This window comes from Malurus melanocephalus, unplaced genomic scaffold, assembly GCF_030028575.1.
Source record: "Malurus melanocephalus ecotype Western Australia unplaced genomic scaffold, MMel_1.1 scaffold_121, whole genome shotgun sequence".
NCBI classification, from domain to species: Eukaryota; Metazoa; Chordata; class Aves; order Passeriformes; family Maluridae; genus Malurus; species Malurus melanocephalus.
In genome coordinates this window covers 1,097,379-1,111,885 of record NW_026623353.1, presented here as the reverse complement: position 1 = coordinate 1,111,885, position 14,507 = coordinate 1,097,379, and the positions used below count along the sequence as shown (strand labels likewise).

At 36.0% G+C, this 14,507-nt stretch overlaps 1 protein-coding gene across 6 annotated transcripts in view; it reads left to right on the top strand.

Moving 5' to 3' along the window:
• Positions 1-14,507, top strand: part of SORBS2 (sorbin and SH3 domain containing 2) — a 208,847-nt gene that overhangs the window by 2,099 nt on the left and 192,241 nt on the right. For all 6 annotated transcript variants that reach the window (XM_057370228.1, XM_057370226.1, XM_057370225.1 and 3 more), the window contains exon 2: positions 2,443-2,504. The gene's annotated coding sequence lies outside the window, so the exon portion shown is untranslated. The remainder of the gene's footprint in view (positions 1-2,442; positions 2,505-14,507) is intronic.

Sequence of the window (14,507 nt, the reverse complement as noted above, 5' to 3'; positions counted from 1 at the left end):
GATGACTATAAATAGGTATGATGATAGCTTTAAAAAACAATCAAGTAAAGGCTTGGTTTGAAGAGTATTTTAACTTAATTTCTAGGAAAGTTCCAACACTGGTTTGTTTCATATTCTTTTTCCTCTCGTCAGACTTTTCATTGTTTCTTTAGCAGTAATGTGCCAAAAATAAACATTGGTTTCTATTAGAAAGCAATAGTTTTCTAACCTTTATAATTTTTTAAAAATAATTAATCTAGTAGTTATATGAACTGCTAAGATATTGAGAGGATGAAACATGGAGAAAGCATATAGATATTATTTGAGATAAAGAGCAACACCGATTTCTACAACCTGACTGTATCCTTTATTTTCTGCAAAAGGAGGGAAGTGAGCTTTTGTTATCTTTGAGAATAGTGGAACACCTTAAACCCTAAAGAAACTGAATTTCTCAGTAAGAACTTAATGGGTGTTTCTACAGTGTTACAATAAAACACCTGTTACAGTCTACCATAAAGCAGAGCATTTAACTTGGCAAAATTTGTTCCCTGTGGAAAAGAGTCCAACTGTTTGCTGTAATGTCCACCCAATAGCACACAAGCTTTGGAGCCCCAATAGCTATAAAATCTTGTTTTAAAACCACAAAAACTCTGGACCTTGGGGCTGAATTGTAGACATGATTAAAAATCCTGTTCTTCCTAAAAGTTAATTCTGTAGTGTGGACGAGGTGGGCTTGCTTCTGCCCAGTTTCCTTCTGCTTCAAGATTTTTAAAATTACGTGGATGAGTGATTTTTACCTTGTTTCTGTTAACCACACCTTTCTAATTACATTGCTGATGAGACTGAATAGTGTCTTATTTTTTCCTGAAAGGAGAAAAGCTTTATGAATGAAATTTAAATGCATATTATAGTAAGCTTTTAATTTGTGGCCCTGGTATATTGCCACCTAGTTAATTTTAATATGTTTTATTTAAGTCACTCACTGAGAAATGATTTCTGTGGGTTTTCATTTCAGCAGTGAATGGAATTAGTGATAGAAGCCTTGAGTTGGGTTGAGAACATAGTCAAGATGCTTTTTCTTTAAAAATACTGGCAAAACAAACAAGTGTTGTATGCTTACTACTGAGGAGAAGAACAGCTTCAGTATCTCTCCTAGTCTTTTTTCAAGCCTTTTATTGCTTTCATAATATTGGATTAAGGAAAGCAGAGTCAACTAAAATAACATTAATTGTATGTTTACCAAAATACAGTAATTCAAATACAAAAACCATGTTGCACGGAACTAGACCAGACTTCAAACTAATAAAAACTTAGTGTAGAAAAAAAAACACTGTAATATGTCAAGAAATTGTCAGAATAAGAACTACAGTTGCCTTCCCCCTGGATAAAGCACCTATAGATGAAGTTTCATTTTGGTACCATGAATTATTGTATTTTCTATGACAAGTGTGCTTTAAAACCTAGCTGATTAATGCTGGTAGACAGCTTTTTGGTACCTGTGGCTCCTGAGCTTTTGAGACAAGTGACAGAAAACTAGCAGAACACTACCTTTTTCTGCTGTGGCAAGTTAGTGAAAACGCAAACTTTACTTGGCTCATAAATTAATGTAGAAGTTAGCCACACAATTGATCTCAATGTAACCCCTCTGCCTCGTGCTGCTGGGCAAGGCACAGGAATCAGTGTAACCCATTTATTATGAAGCAGCTGAATCCTTGTAGAGCGGAATATGGGCTGGAGTTATTTGCACAGTTTTATTGGCTCAAATCTAGAGGGGAGTTTGCTTTTTATGGAAAGTATATCAACTTTGGCGGAGGAACAGAACTTGAATTTCTTCAGAGAGTCTTACATCTTTAATATTTTCATTTTTGGGGAGAAACAGTGAACTGTTTCAGTGAAGACTTTGAAGTGCGATGTATGTGTAAAAATATCAAGCCAGCCAAACACCAACTAGACGCCAAAATAAATTATAGTTACAAGTGCATTTACTACAAGTAGTGTAAAAGTGGCTTTTCAAAAGTCAACTGATAAATAAAAGGCCTCTGTTACAGCACTCAGTAAGTATTTTCAGTTATTGCGGCATGTGTGTGGCTTAATTGAAGTGAAACTAACTCTTCACTAGACTGTTTCAGTCATACTGCTGTAACAAAGGTAGTCAGCTGCCTGCTTTGGACTTCTTGGGGGTACCGTGCTGGAGTAATGATTGTCTTGGTGCAACCTAAATGAGGATTGGAGTCAGTACGGTTTAAAACGACAATGGTAAAATAATTTCTCATTAGATGTGATAGGACAAAAAGTTACTCTTAGAATCTGCCATAGTATCTGCTGACAGGTAAAGATGAAGCACACTTTGCACTCCTGGTCACCTCAGTCCATCTCTGTTTAATAATACAACTAAACAGTAGAAATAATTACATCTTACATACTGCCTACATTTGTCCCTTTTGAAAATCCCTTGTCTTCTAGGAACTGCCAATTTAAGAGGTTGCTGGGAAGAGAAGAGATGGGAAAATGCATCTGCTCTAAAGGTAGGAAATACAATTCCAGGTGAAAGAAATGTGAAGCATCTACTGTATCGCAACACAACCAGCCACAAACCTCAACTGATTTTCTGCCAATGTGTTCTTAACTGGGGCAACATAATTGCCTACAGGTAATCTTATCTGGTATTCCTGTAGTTGTGCACCCTGCTGTTACATCCTTGTGAACCCCAGGACATTTTGTGTCCCAAATTGACCCAAAGCTTCTTAATGATAAGGGAAAACTGATGGAACATAAGCAAAACTGAGAGTAGAGGAACTGTCAGGTCTGGTGCTAATGCTAAATGAGCTGTGAATGACAGGTAAAGATGATTCTGTTTTACTATTTACACTGTTTTACTATTGTGTAACTTTTTGTGCCAGACTCTTCCCTCCTTTTTGTCTCAGAGGCAAGAAGTTTGCAAACACTTCCAAGGCTCTGTCAAGTCTGAAGCAGGCAGTGAAGACTTTGGTGCTTTTTCTGCCCTACACAGCTGCTTGCCTTCTGCCTTACAGCACTCAGTTGTGACTGAGTGCTGTAAGTAGGGGTAAATAGGGGGATATAATGAACAGGAAGCTTGCACAATGTTATTCAAAGTGTGTCATTGTCAATATAAACTCAAATATATTTAAGGCTATCATGATTTCCTAGCAGCCTTCCAAATTGCCTGATAGACTGTGAAAGCCGTCCTCATTGTGACTTTGTACCCTGGCATATAAAATTAAATTAAAGGATGTTGTACTCTTAAGCTTTTCTAATGGAGATTTAAATCTTTGTCAGTTTTGCCTTCTACAGTGCAGCCTTGCATAGGCCCATATGTTGTACTTGATTGTGCTAATGAGCCTCACTGAGACTGGAGAAAATGTCAGTTCCCTGAGGCTGTGGACACCTCTTAGTTTTTTCTTTAATATCTCATAGTTGTGCTTTTTATTCATTCTTTGAAGTAGCTGCTCTTTTTTCTGACATTCTTCATTTCAACACAGGGGATACTAACTCTGTCTTCTGGTCAAGGCTTTGCATTCCAGCAGTGTTGAAATCTGGCTGCTAGTACATCGTGTACTTTGAGGTTGGGTCCCGTGGATAATGCACAGAAATTCTGTCTTTAGCAGCAGGGTGCTGCTTCCACTACCTGTTTACCTTTCTGAATGGTAGGTGCTATGAAAATAGATGAGAATTGTTTAGAAGGGCTTGCCATTTAAGAGCTTCACAACTCAGCATTTGATAGTCTAAGGGTACACAAAATCAAATTTATTCATGGAAATGAGCTTGCAAGTGATGGCTACAGCAGCAAAAGGAGGTAAGAAATTTTCCATTACAAATGAGTCACAGATAAATCTGTCTGTTCTTGAAGCCCAACTGCCCCTCCTGGCTCTGGGAGTGCCCAGATCTGCAAGCAGGGCTAGTTCTATGCAGAATTGAGTCTGCTGCAGGACTACTGCCTCAGATAAAAACAAGTGGTCAGCAGCTTTGAGCCTGTTAACACAATAACCGGTACTTTCCAAGTGTCCTTCAGGTAGCATGTAACATTTTTCAAGGATAAAAATTATAGTGCTCACAATATATTGACTCTGGAATATTTGTATGGAATATTGACTCTGCTGAATATTTGTAACATTTATTTGATCAGTGTTTGTCTCTACTCAGTAACCGGCTAACTTGTGATAAGTTTTGCTTTTACTGGAAGCAATTGGATTTTTTAACAGTCAGAGCTTTTAGAATCATATGAAGTGTGACAGTCTTGCTTTCTATCTTGAAAAAGAATTCCTAGCTCATGAAAATATAAACCCAAGTGCACTGTAAAGGTGGTGCAAAGATTGGGGTTATTGCACACTCATTATTAACTCGACCTACTTGGCAAAGGAAAGTGGCTGATCTTTGTTTTTAATGTTTTTTTAATTAAATAATGCAAGAAAAATTAGTAATGGCACATGTTTGTTGTTTTTGTAGTGCTTTTCTTGTGACTTGAGACATGTTTGCTGTGTGCTTCCAGGATCAGTTATGATTACAGCCTTGTCTTCACTTCCTCATGCTGTCCTCCAAAACATTGCTTTAAAAAAACAGAAATGAACCCACTTTACATTAAACCTTTTAGATTCATTTTCTCAAGGCATCTGTAAGAAATTATACTGTTCCTGTTGAAGGGAACTTCATGAGGAAGACTGATATAACTTACCAGAAGTCACTTAGAAGCCAGTTTAAGGTATTTGCAAACTGGTATATATCTGTCATGTCTAAAGAATAACTGTGCCAAAACTTCTACCATATATGAAACTGCTTGAAAAGTGCCTCTAACTAGAATAGTGAAAAGTAGAAGTGCACTGAGATTAAGATACAAGCTCTTTCTATATGAAGGTTTATTGGAGGGCTTGTATAGATAAAACTCTTCTTTTGTCCTGATGTTTTATCTCTGTAATGAAACTAATGATTCTAAATTTTCTTCTGGTTCTATAGATGCTGATGTTATTTGAGCTATACATTTTAATTTCCCTCAATGTGCTTGCCTTGGAATTATGTGTTTTATCACTGGCAAAGATTCCACTTCGTATTCTCCACTGCAACTTTCTCTTACTCAATTGAAATGAAAGTGTGTATGTGATCTGGCAAACACAGACTTAGAATGCTAAGTCTAATCCCCCTTTCCCTCTGAGTGCTGATTGAATTTAGTCTTAGTGAATTAAACTGCTGCTAGATTTCAGTTCAGTTACTTTTAATCCTGGTGGGTGGTTAGAATGTGCCCAGATATTGTCAGTGCCCTGCAGTTGGGCAAATGTAGCCAAACATTTCAACAGGTGATGGTTTACCTATTGCAGTCGTACTATAACTCTGCTATATGTAAATACATAAGGAAAACTTCAGTTATGAAGATTTCTTTAAATAGTTGAATGTAATTTGTAGCTGGATAAAATGCTTTGTTTAATCTTACAAAGGCCATGAAGTGGACAAGTTCATTCCTGCATTTCATATTTTCTAGTGCAGCAAAAGTAAAGGTGTCAATATTATTTGCAAAATGTATACTAAAAATAGGCATTGGGTCATTTATTTTCAAAAATAGAGACACTGAAAGATTTTGAAAAGCCTCAGTCTCCCTTTCAAATTTAAAGTTAACAAGGAGAGAACTTCAGATGTTGGGTACTCCAGCAGGATTAAACTGTCCTTGTACCTTTCACCTTCATGCTGGAAATCCTTGAAAATAATTTCCAAGCTGGTTGCAAAATGGGATTTACTTCAATATAGGCATCTAAATTCAGAAAAGTGTTTCTGGGAGCCAGAGCTGTTACTCAATCTTCAGTTAACCTTGGGGAACTGGGATTTGTTAGCCTGGGGATTATAAAGTGGAGGGGTAAAGAGTTAAAAAAGGATATCATATGGCTTTTGTGCATACTGAGATAGCATTGTAGTTTTGACAAGTCTCAGCATATTAACACCTGTTCATACCAAAACCCAAAGAGGATTCATAAATCCTTGCTCTGCTTGGAAGCTGGCTCTGGCACCTCTCCTCAGAAAGCATTCCTCACACTACTTCCTGGTTGAGTTTCTCAACAGTCCATTGTCTTCCCCAGGGAAGGTGCATAAAGGTGCCTTTACGGGATGGTCTGGTGCTAAGAATTTACCTAGTGCATGTGAGTTGAGGATTTTCTCCCTCTTATGTGAGTAGCTCTCAACCATGTTTCCCACTTCACTTGTATATAACTAACAGGCTGTAAGCTAGTTTGGCTGCTTGGTGAAAACTCTTTACTTACTGAGCTGAAAAAATGTTTCAAAGGAAGAAAACAGGGTATTGGTACAGGATACCTGGTTTGAGGCCAGGTTCCTACTCCACTTGTTTGCACCACACAATGAGGTATCACTGACATTTTTGTCATAGCTACGGTAGCAAGAACAAGCCCTTAAAAAGCATATTAATAACTATTGCACATATGAAGATGAGATTGTTAATTTTCATTTGTTTTACACGCTTTGCTCAGGTGACAGTAATAATGTGTTGTTAGCTTTAAAGGGCTTTTTGGGTTTTGTTTAAAAGAACATCTGAGAAGTCTGTGCCACAATATTTGAGGGTTTAAGTAGTAGAATTCTCATTCTCTTTAAATAGATACAATATACTGATTTTTAATATGCTGATATATTGTTCTCATTGGTGAGCATTCACTATGTATTGTGACATGAGGAGAATGATAATCTTTGCTGTTAAAAGATCTGTATGAAAGTTTTTCAGTATCAGGAAACATCCTGGTTTTTCTCTCAAAAACTGAGATTAGTAGATACATATTATGTGCATGCCATTGGTTAACTTGTGTTGTTAATTTCATTTAGTCTTGTAAAATCAAAAATAGATGCAAGAATGCTATTCTTGTTTAAGTGATGCAATTCATAATACCCTTCTAAGATGGATTAGGTAACCTTATTTAACTCTATCCTTTAGAGGTCTTTAATAACCTTAACATATCTGTCATTCCCATCTGTTTTAATTTAAGGCTGATTAGGCTAACATGCTTTAAAACTCTAAACCACCTGACCATTCAATATTGTTTTAAGCAGATACAGCTTACAGTATTTTCAGAATATAAACACAAAGCTTGCTATTGTGAAGCAATTAATTTTATTAGGCTTGTCCTTGTTTAGTCTACATGTAAGCTTGGAAAGCTACTAACCTTTTTTGAGAAGCTTTTATTGGTTTGGAATTTCCCCTCCCCCAAGCAAGCTCTGCTAACCTGCTACTGCTCCTGTAACTGTCAGTTTTCTCAATGTGTCCCCTGGGAAATAAATGAGCCCAGCTGAGGGTTAAGGTGTGAGCAGTGAGCTCAGCAGCCATCCAGTCAGATGGGTAGAGAGGTAAAGGCTTCCTAACAAGTAAAAGGTTTGATTAGGGCTATTTGCTGTGCATGAAGGCAACATAAATGCTGTAGATGCCTTATGGAGTAGTAAAGGCTGCCATGCAGGCCAGAGAAGAAAGGGCAACAGTGGAAGGGTACAGGCATGTGATGCATTATAACCCTGCACACTATCTGGCAAGCAGACTGCAACCTTTTTTTGCTGGAGTGTTCTCATTTCAAGGTATTCCTGTTTTCATTATAATTGAATGTTTCATTCAAAATAGATGAATTATTGGGATTGCATTGATGCATTAGGTTAAATGATGTTTTTCAAGAAAGCACTTTTGTAATGTAAACTGTCATTTTCTAAGTGACTAAATTGCATTTATTGCTAATTGATCTCCACTATTTTATATCTTGAGGTTTAAAATAAGGCTGGAAGAGATGGCTAATTACAGAAGCCTCTTATTTTTGCTGGTTCTATAATCTAGTTTCTTGTGCTGCTGTGAAACAAGTGGCACTTAAATATGTAAGCAGAATTGAAAAGAAAATGCTGCTGGGTTGGCAGAGCATATCCTATGGATTATATACATGAGCATATTTAAGGAATGGTGAAAAGAGATTGTAACCCACAGACTAATATCTGAGTCAGGCCATGATTAGGCAGTAGATTATTGTAATGCAAATGGAAGTTCTGTGGAAGTGGACTGCTTGAAATATGCTCAGTGGCAACACTGAGTAGTGACAGGAGGGCTGTCATAATATTGTTGTTAAGAGTTATAACAAGTAGGTATTAGTGTGTTCAATACTTGTTTGTTTCAGGACAATTTAAAACTCAATTCAATAAGCTAAGCTAAAGATAAAAAGAAATTTAATTGACTAGAAAATCTACAGTGTGTTTTCTTTTTTCTCTCAGTGAATTTATCTTTTGTCTTCTGTCTGTAGCATTCATCTATCAGCACAGAGAAGTGTACTGTATTTGAAAAAAGACAGTACTTTTAAGCCAAGTCTGGCATTTCTTGTTCTGATAGTTCTCTTGTGGCAATACTGGAAAGTAGCAACAATTGTATTTAAGTGTTTATGAATAAAATGTGACATATGGTTAATTATGTAGAGTCAGTCCTTGTGTGCCACATGTGGGTAGCTTCTATAAGTCCAATACAGAAACTGATGGCATGTTCTGAAATTAAAGGGGCAAATAATTAAATAAATAAAAAGTATGAACATTTATATAGAGCCAGGACTTCAAATAGCTTATATCAAAGAATTATGTTATCTAGATAACAAAACCTGGAGGTTCAATTCCTTGCCTTCAGACATCTTTAAATGAAAAGAAGAAAAAAGGTCTCAATGTTTTTCCAGCTGTTCTATGGCAGTTTGGAATATTTCTTTTTCATGTATATGTATGTGTGTGTGTATAAATGTATGTATATGTATATATATTCAAATAACAGGATAACTGGGCAAGTAGTTAGCACTTTTTTGTGCCAAATTAGAAAAAGTCATCAATGATTTGCACTTCATAAAAGCACTGCTTGGAGGGAAATTTCTTGGAGTTAAGTAACTTAGAACTGCATATTTATGTGCAAGAAAAGCATTTTCTTTAAATAAATCCTTCACTTCATACTTTTTTTTAATACCATTTTCTAAAGACAAAGTACCTTTTACACTGCATAAGGGAGAAACTGATCTTAAATAAACATTAAGCAAAGGTGTGTACGACCTTGAAAACTGATTTCCCGGGGTGAATGGGGTAAGGGTGGAGTTGAGTTCTTTTACAGAACAAATGGGATAAAATAAACAAAAGTACCAATACCACAATGCACTTAATTTTGTAATTGTATTTATTTTCTTTTTTTTTTTTTTTCCGGGGGAAAAGGTTCATGAGAAGATAGTTCTAGAAAAGTTGCAAAGACTAATGGACTACAGGGGAGCTTAGACTAAGTTCTAAGTAAAAACTAAGTCTTACTAGTTTCATGGAGGAGTCTACTCAATAATYGTAAGTGAATGTTTCACAGCCATCTTACGTGTGTCTTTCTACATACATCTTCTTCAGTTTATAGGCTATTTTAGTGTGATCACGGGGCACAAAAAGGGGCTCCTTTTCCTATAGATCTACAAGAAGTTAGAGAACTAAAATACTGCAGTCACGGAGTGTGAGGCAGGAAGCATGGGAATATCTTTATTAAAGTATTATTAAGATGCTCCATTAGAAAAGAAAGTCAAGGCTGCTGTTGCTACTTAATCTGTAAAATAAATACTAAGACCAACAATGTTACTTTATACCTCTAGTGAATATCAATACAAATTTAAGGTCCCTCTATTAATGGCACATTAAAAATCAGTTATGGAGGACCTCCAGCTGTTTCCATTTACAAACAATGAAGTTAGACAAGACAGAGCTGTAAAATACATGATGCCATGGATCTGTTATCCACACTGCAGTTAGGGTGGAAACACTTCACCAGACCATGCTAGAACTAGCCTGGACTGAGTGAACCAGGATGGTGTATCTACCACAAAAAAAAAAAAAAAAAAACAAAAAAAAAAAAAAAAACCAAACAAACAAACAAAACAAAAAATACCAAACCAAACCCATGTAATTTGTGTTCTTGAGGGATATTTGTCAACAGAGCTAACAAAAGAAAAAATTCAGACTTCAGAGCATATCACACACTAGGTAATCATAGCTCAGTAAAATTAGACTTTTTAGATTTCTGCATGTTTTCTTACTTGTGTAGACCTTCAAATTTATTTTTATTTGTATCTTTATATATACACATCTAAGATGATTCAGTTTATAATGTCACTTATTTAAATTTAGCCAACTAGAATACCACTGAAAAGAAATACTAACGAGTCTCTGTGTAATCAAATTAAAAATAGTTAACTGGTAATCTCAGTTTAGTTGTAATAGCTATATTGTTTGAGAGGAGATGCTAACAGGTGTCATAGAAATAACTGAACAAAATAACTACTTTATCTGGTACTTCTTAATATTTACTGAGTTTTTGAGGTTTCGAGCTGTTTGAGTAGGCAGCTATTGGATAGAGCATTTCTATTAAATGCCTTGTTTTAAAATATACAAGCTTTAAGTAATTTAACTATTACTAGTTAGGAGGAGGTCAATCTTTAGACAGAACAATGAAGGGTAAATTGACATAATCATCAATGCTTCAGGACTATCAGAGAAATACGCTGTTTCAGTTAAAGTAAAGCCCAATTGTTACAAAATTTTCATTCTAATTCCTTGTGCTTGCTAGACTTAAAAATAGGCAGTGTTTTTTATAGACATATAAGCATTTTGTGTATACTTATTTGGATATTGAACACATGTTCTCTTTCTGCAAAAATGTGTTTGCTTGCAAGCCTGATGGGTACGGCACACAAGATATACAAACTGGTTTTATATAAAGGTAGTGCCTACAACTGTGCTACAACAGCTTGAAAACTGGGCCTTGTGTTTCTCTGCAACAGACATGGGAAGCAGAGGTTTGTAGCCCTTGCCAGAAAGTCTGTGAAACACATCAAATACTTCATAAAATGATTTGAATAATATTTATATAGACTTGGAATTCTAGTGCTTCAGGGAGTCCTTTCATTAAATCCTTCTTGCACTTGGCAGTAGTGACTCTGTAGTGCTGTAGTTATCAAAAGATGATTTAAGTATCAAGGAATTAATCTTTAAGAGTAGTTTATGGAATAACTGGTAGGAATAATGTGGAAATGTTCCATTGTTCCACAGATGAAAACTTAGATACATCATGAAAATTTAGGCATCATAATTATAAATCTAGAAAAACAAAACTGTTTTAGTAATCCACATAATTGCTGTGTTCTACTTAAGGTAAAACTGTGAGGAATCTTGCCAGTATTGGTCAGAAAATTATCTATGTCTGGGGGTTTTTAAAATATTTCTCAATTGTTGGATCMGCTTGCTCAAATGGAGTAGTTAGGTGAAAGTGTATTTGGGAGGAGCAGTGAATGAATGGTGCTCCTGATGAATGGTGTAGCAGTGCTTTCAGTTTTGCCATGTGAAATTGATGAGTTTATTCTGAGCTATAAGTGAAGTGGGGAATGACTCAAGTGTGAAGTGAGGTGTTGCCATAACCTGGTGAAAAAGAAAACTGCTGTTTATACTAGATTTCAATGATTGAGGGGAAGGGGTGGAGGAGGGAGAAGGGGTTTAGTCCTTCTGTATACACCTCAGTGCTCTGCAACAAGAAAATTCTTGCCAACCTCCACTAAAATGAGGAAATGTCATTTGAGTTAGCTTGCTCTATTAGCTCACACTCTTGAAACAATCGAAATGTGCATTTTACTGAAGTAGCCACAATCCTTGTAGTATTGCTGGTAATGGTAAAACAGACTGAACCTATGCCATATAATTCTAATACATTTTACAGTTCATTTGCTGTGCAATGAAATATAAACACTTGTCAAATTAATGAAAAATGCTTTTCTGAAGTATCCAAATAACCAAATTTTTTTGTTTACTTTATATTTCCCCAGAAAGTATAGTTTATTTTTCATTTCTACAGAAGATATTTTTTTACTTCTGCTTCATTCAAAAATATAGAAATCATCTGTGTCTGAGGGCTACTACCCACCCGTTGCTGTGAGGTACAGACTGACAAAATTAAGCAGCAATGTCATGTCTTCTCAGCCATATTGTTACAAATAATAGCATCAAAGTGATGCAATATGTTATTCATAAATATGAAGATCATACATATACATTTTATGTGGAGTGCATTAGCCACATGCAGGCTGCACAGGCACTGGAATTTTAAGTTCTTGCCCTTTCCTAATGTCAGCATGGCTTTCGGTATAGAGTGTTTTTCCACTTGTAGATCTTGTTTGACACATTCAGAATAGTGCTTGTGTGTCTTCAGTGAAGAATTTGGAGATGTTCCATCAGAACATAAAGGAAGTAGAATATACTAAGTACCTGTACAATGGCTGAACTAGAATTTGCTAGTTTTGCTTAGAAAATTTAGTTAAAAACAAATTAATATGGATGTAATGCTCAGTTTTTCTGATGGAGGAAGAAATGCATGGTACCCTGAACTACATACTCAGGGTTCCTGTGAGATCACATTAGATGACAGATTTTATTAAAATAATGCTGTAGAAGAACAGAGAGCTCAGTTCTACCTCCACCACAGAATTTTGGACCTAAAACCAATTAGGATTAAAACTACACAATAGCCTTTGCTTCTTGGACCTAAACACCCTAGCCTTTGTTCTAATGCCATTACATTTAGTGCTCTTTGCTTGGTCATAATTCATAAAGCAGACTCTAGGTCCTCAGAACTAAAATTAGAAAACACATTGAATTAGTGTCTGGAACTATTAGGATGATAGGAGGGTATCTTGACCCATGAACTATGATATGTCCCAAAAATGCTAGTTTACAATTGTGAGAGCTGAACAGAGATGAACCTCTTCTGAAGGCCTAGGAGAAAAGATTTTTCGTAAAAAAATTGTTGCATCTTGCAAACGAGTTGAAATGATATAAACACACCCTAAATGTCCTGTAGAACTGATTAGGATTCTTGACCAGAAGTACAGAAATATATGAATGGATGAAGCTTAAGGGTATAAGGGATTAGGAATGTAAAAATATCCATTAGTGTGTGCCTACTGGACTGTAATGCCTAGTATTTGAAACAGCTCTCAGTAGCTCAGTTTTCCTTCAAAAAAAAAAAAAAAGAATAACTTTAGAACTTTAGTCTTTAACAGAGCTGTTGTTCTGAGATTTTTCTTGAATTCCCAAAAAAATTACATTTGCCTTTTGAAATTAGGGTAGTTGTAACTACTGCAACTTTTTTTTTTTTTTTGTATTTCACCTTAAAAGGCTCAACAGAGATAATATTTTGCAGTTTCCTACTAAATTAGAAAGATTGTATTAGGAAGCTGAGGCTGAAAAGAATTTGCTGCTTTCAATTCATTTTGAATTGGTGGATTCAGATTACTTTAAGAGCTATGTAATATGTTGCAAATGCAGAGTGCTAATGAATACACAGATTCCAGGACAGAAGATACTGTGTGCTGAAGTAAGCTGATATTCTTGAGCTACTATTAAACTATGCRCCTGAACAGACCTGAGCTAACACCAGAAATTGTGGGAACTGGCTTGCATTCAGGATTCTGTTTTGGACTATTCATATTTTATGAAAAGGGACGGATTGGAAGAAACTCTTTTATACGGAATGTAATGGTTTACCCAGAAGGTATGAAAACATGAACAAAGATTTTTGAATTGAGATGATTGAATGAAAATACATGTGCTTTTGAGACTGATGGCAATAAGCATCTTCCAGCTTTATGTTAACATTCAGATGCACTCAGAGAGCTGTTAGCATTCAGATGCACTCAGAGAGCTGCACTCTGTTCACACAAGCTAACACAGAGCTCGAATCACTTAAACAGAATTTTTGCTGCATTTTTGCTAGACTGATGAGTCTTACTGACATTAGACTGTGTCCAGTCCCTGAATATCTGCCCTCTGAGAACCACATTATTATGCCTTGGGTATTTGTAGTGATATTTTTCTGCATGGCCCTTTTTAGTGAAGCATTTCTAAGACATGAAATTATTTCAATCCTGAGAACAATTCTCTTACAGTAAGGCCAATGACACCATGGCCTGTATCAGCAATAGTGTGGCCAGCAGAACTACAAAAGACACCTTAATGATACTGTATTGCAGTCATATTGATGTCTTTCTTGTATAAATATATGTAGAAATACAGTAATTGTTGTAATTGGAGCCCACCAAATTTTTCAGAAAGGTTCCCGTAGGTGAACCTTTAAGCATGGGCTCGAAGCACAGAGCTTAATAAAAACCCATATCAGTTACCGCATCAAAGTCTTAGTAACTAATTCAAACACTTGAATAGTTTAACCTAATTGCTAGGTTATTCATGGAGTTGGATGAGCAAGATACCTTTAGTCCATGGAAATAACTGCTTTTCAAGGTTTAGGTTACAATATTAGATGGTATATGACAGCTCTGCCGTTTGTAAAGGTGTATAAATACCTGGTGTCTGCTCCTGACCTGCTGAAGTTGTACACGAAAAGCTTAATTATATACAATAAGTTCATCATGTAGTACAGGCATCCAGACAGGTGAGCCAGGAGTCACTCCATGATTAAAATAAATCAGAAGCAGTGCAGAAACAATCATATCAATATC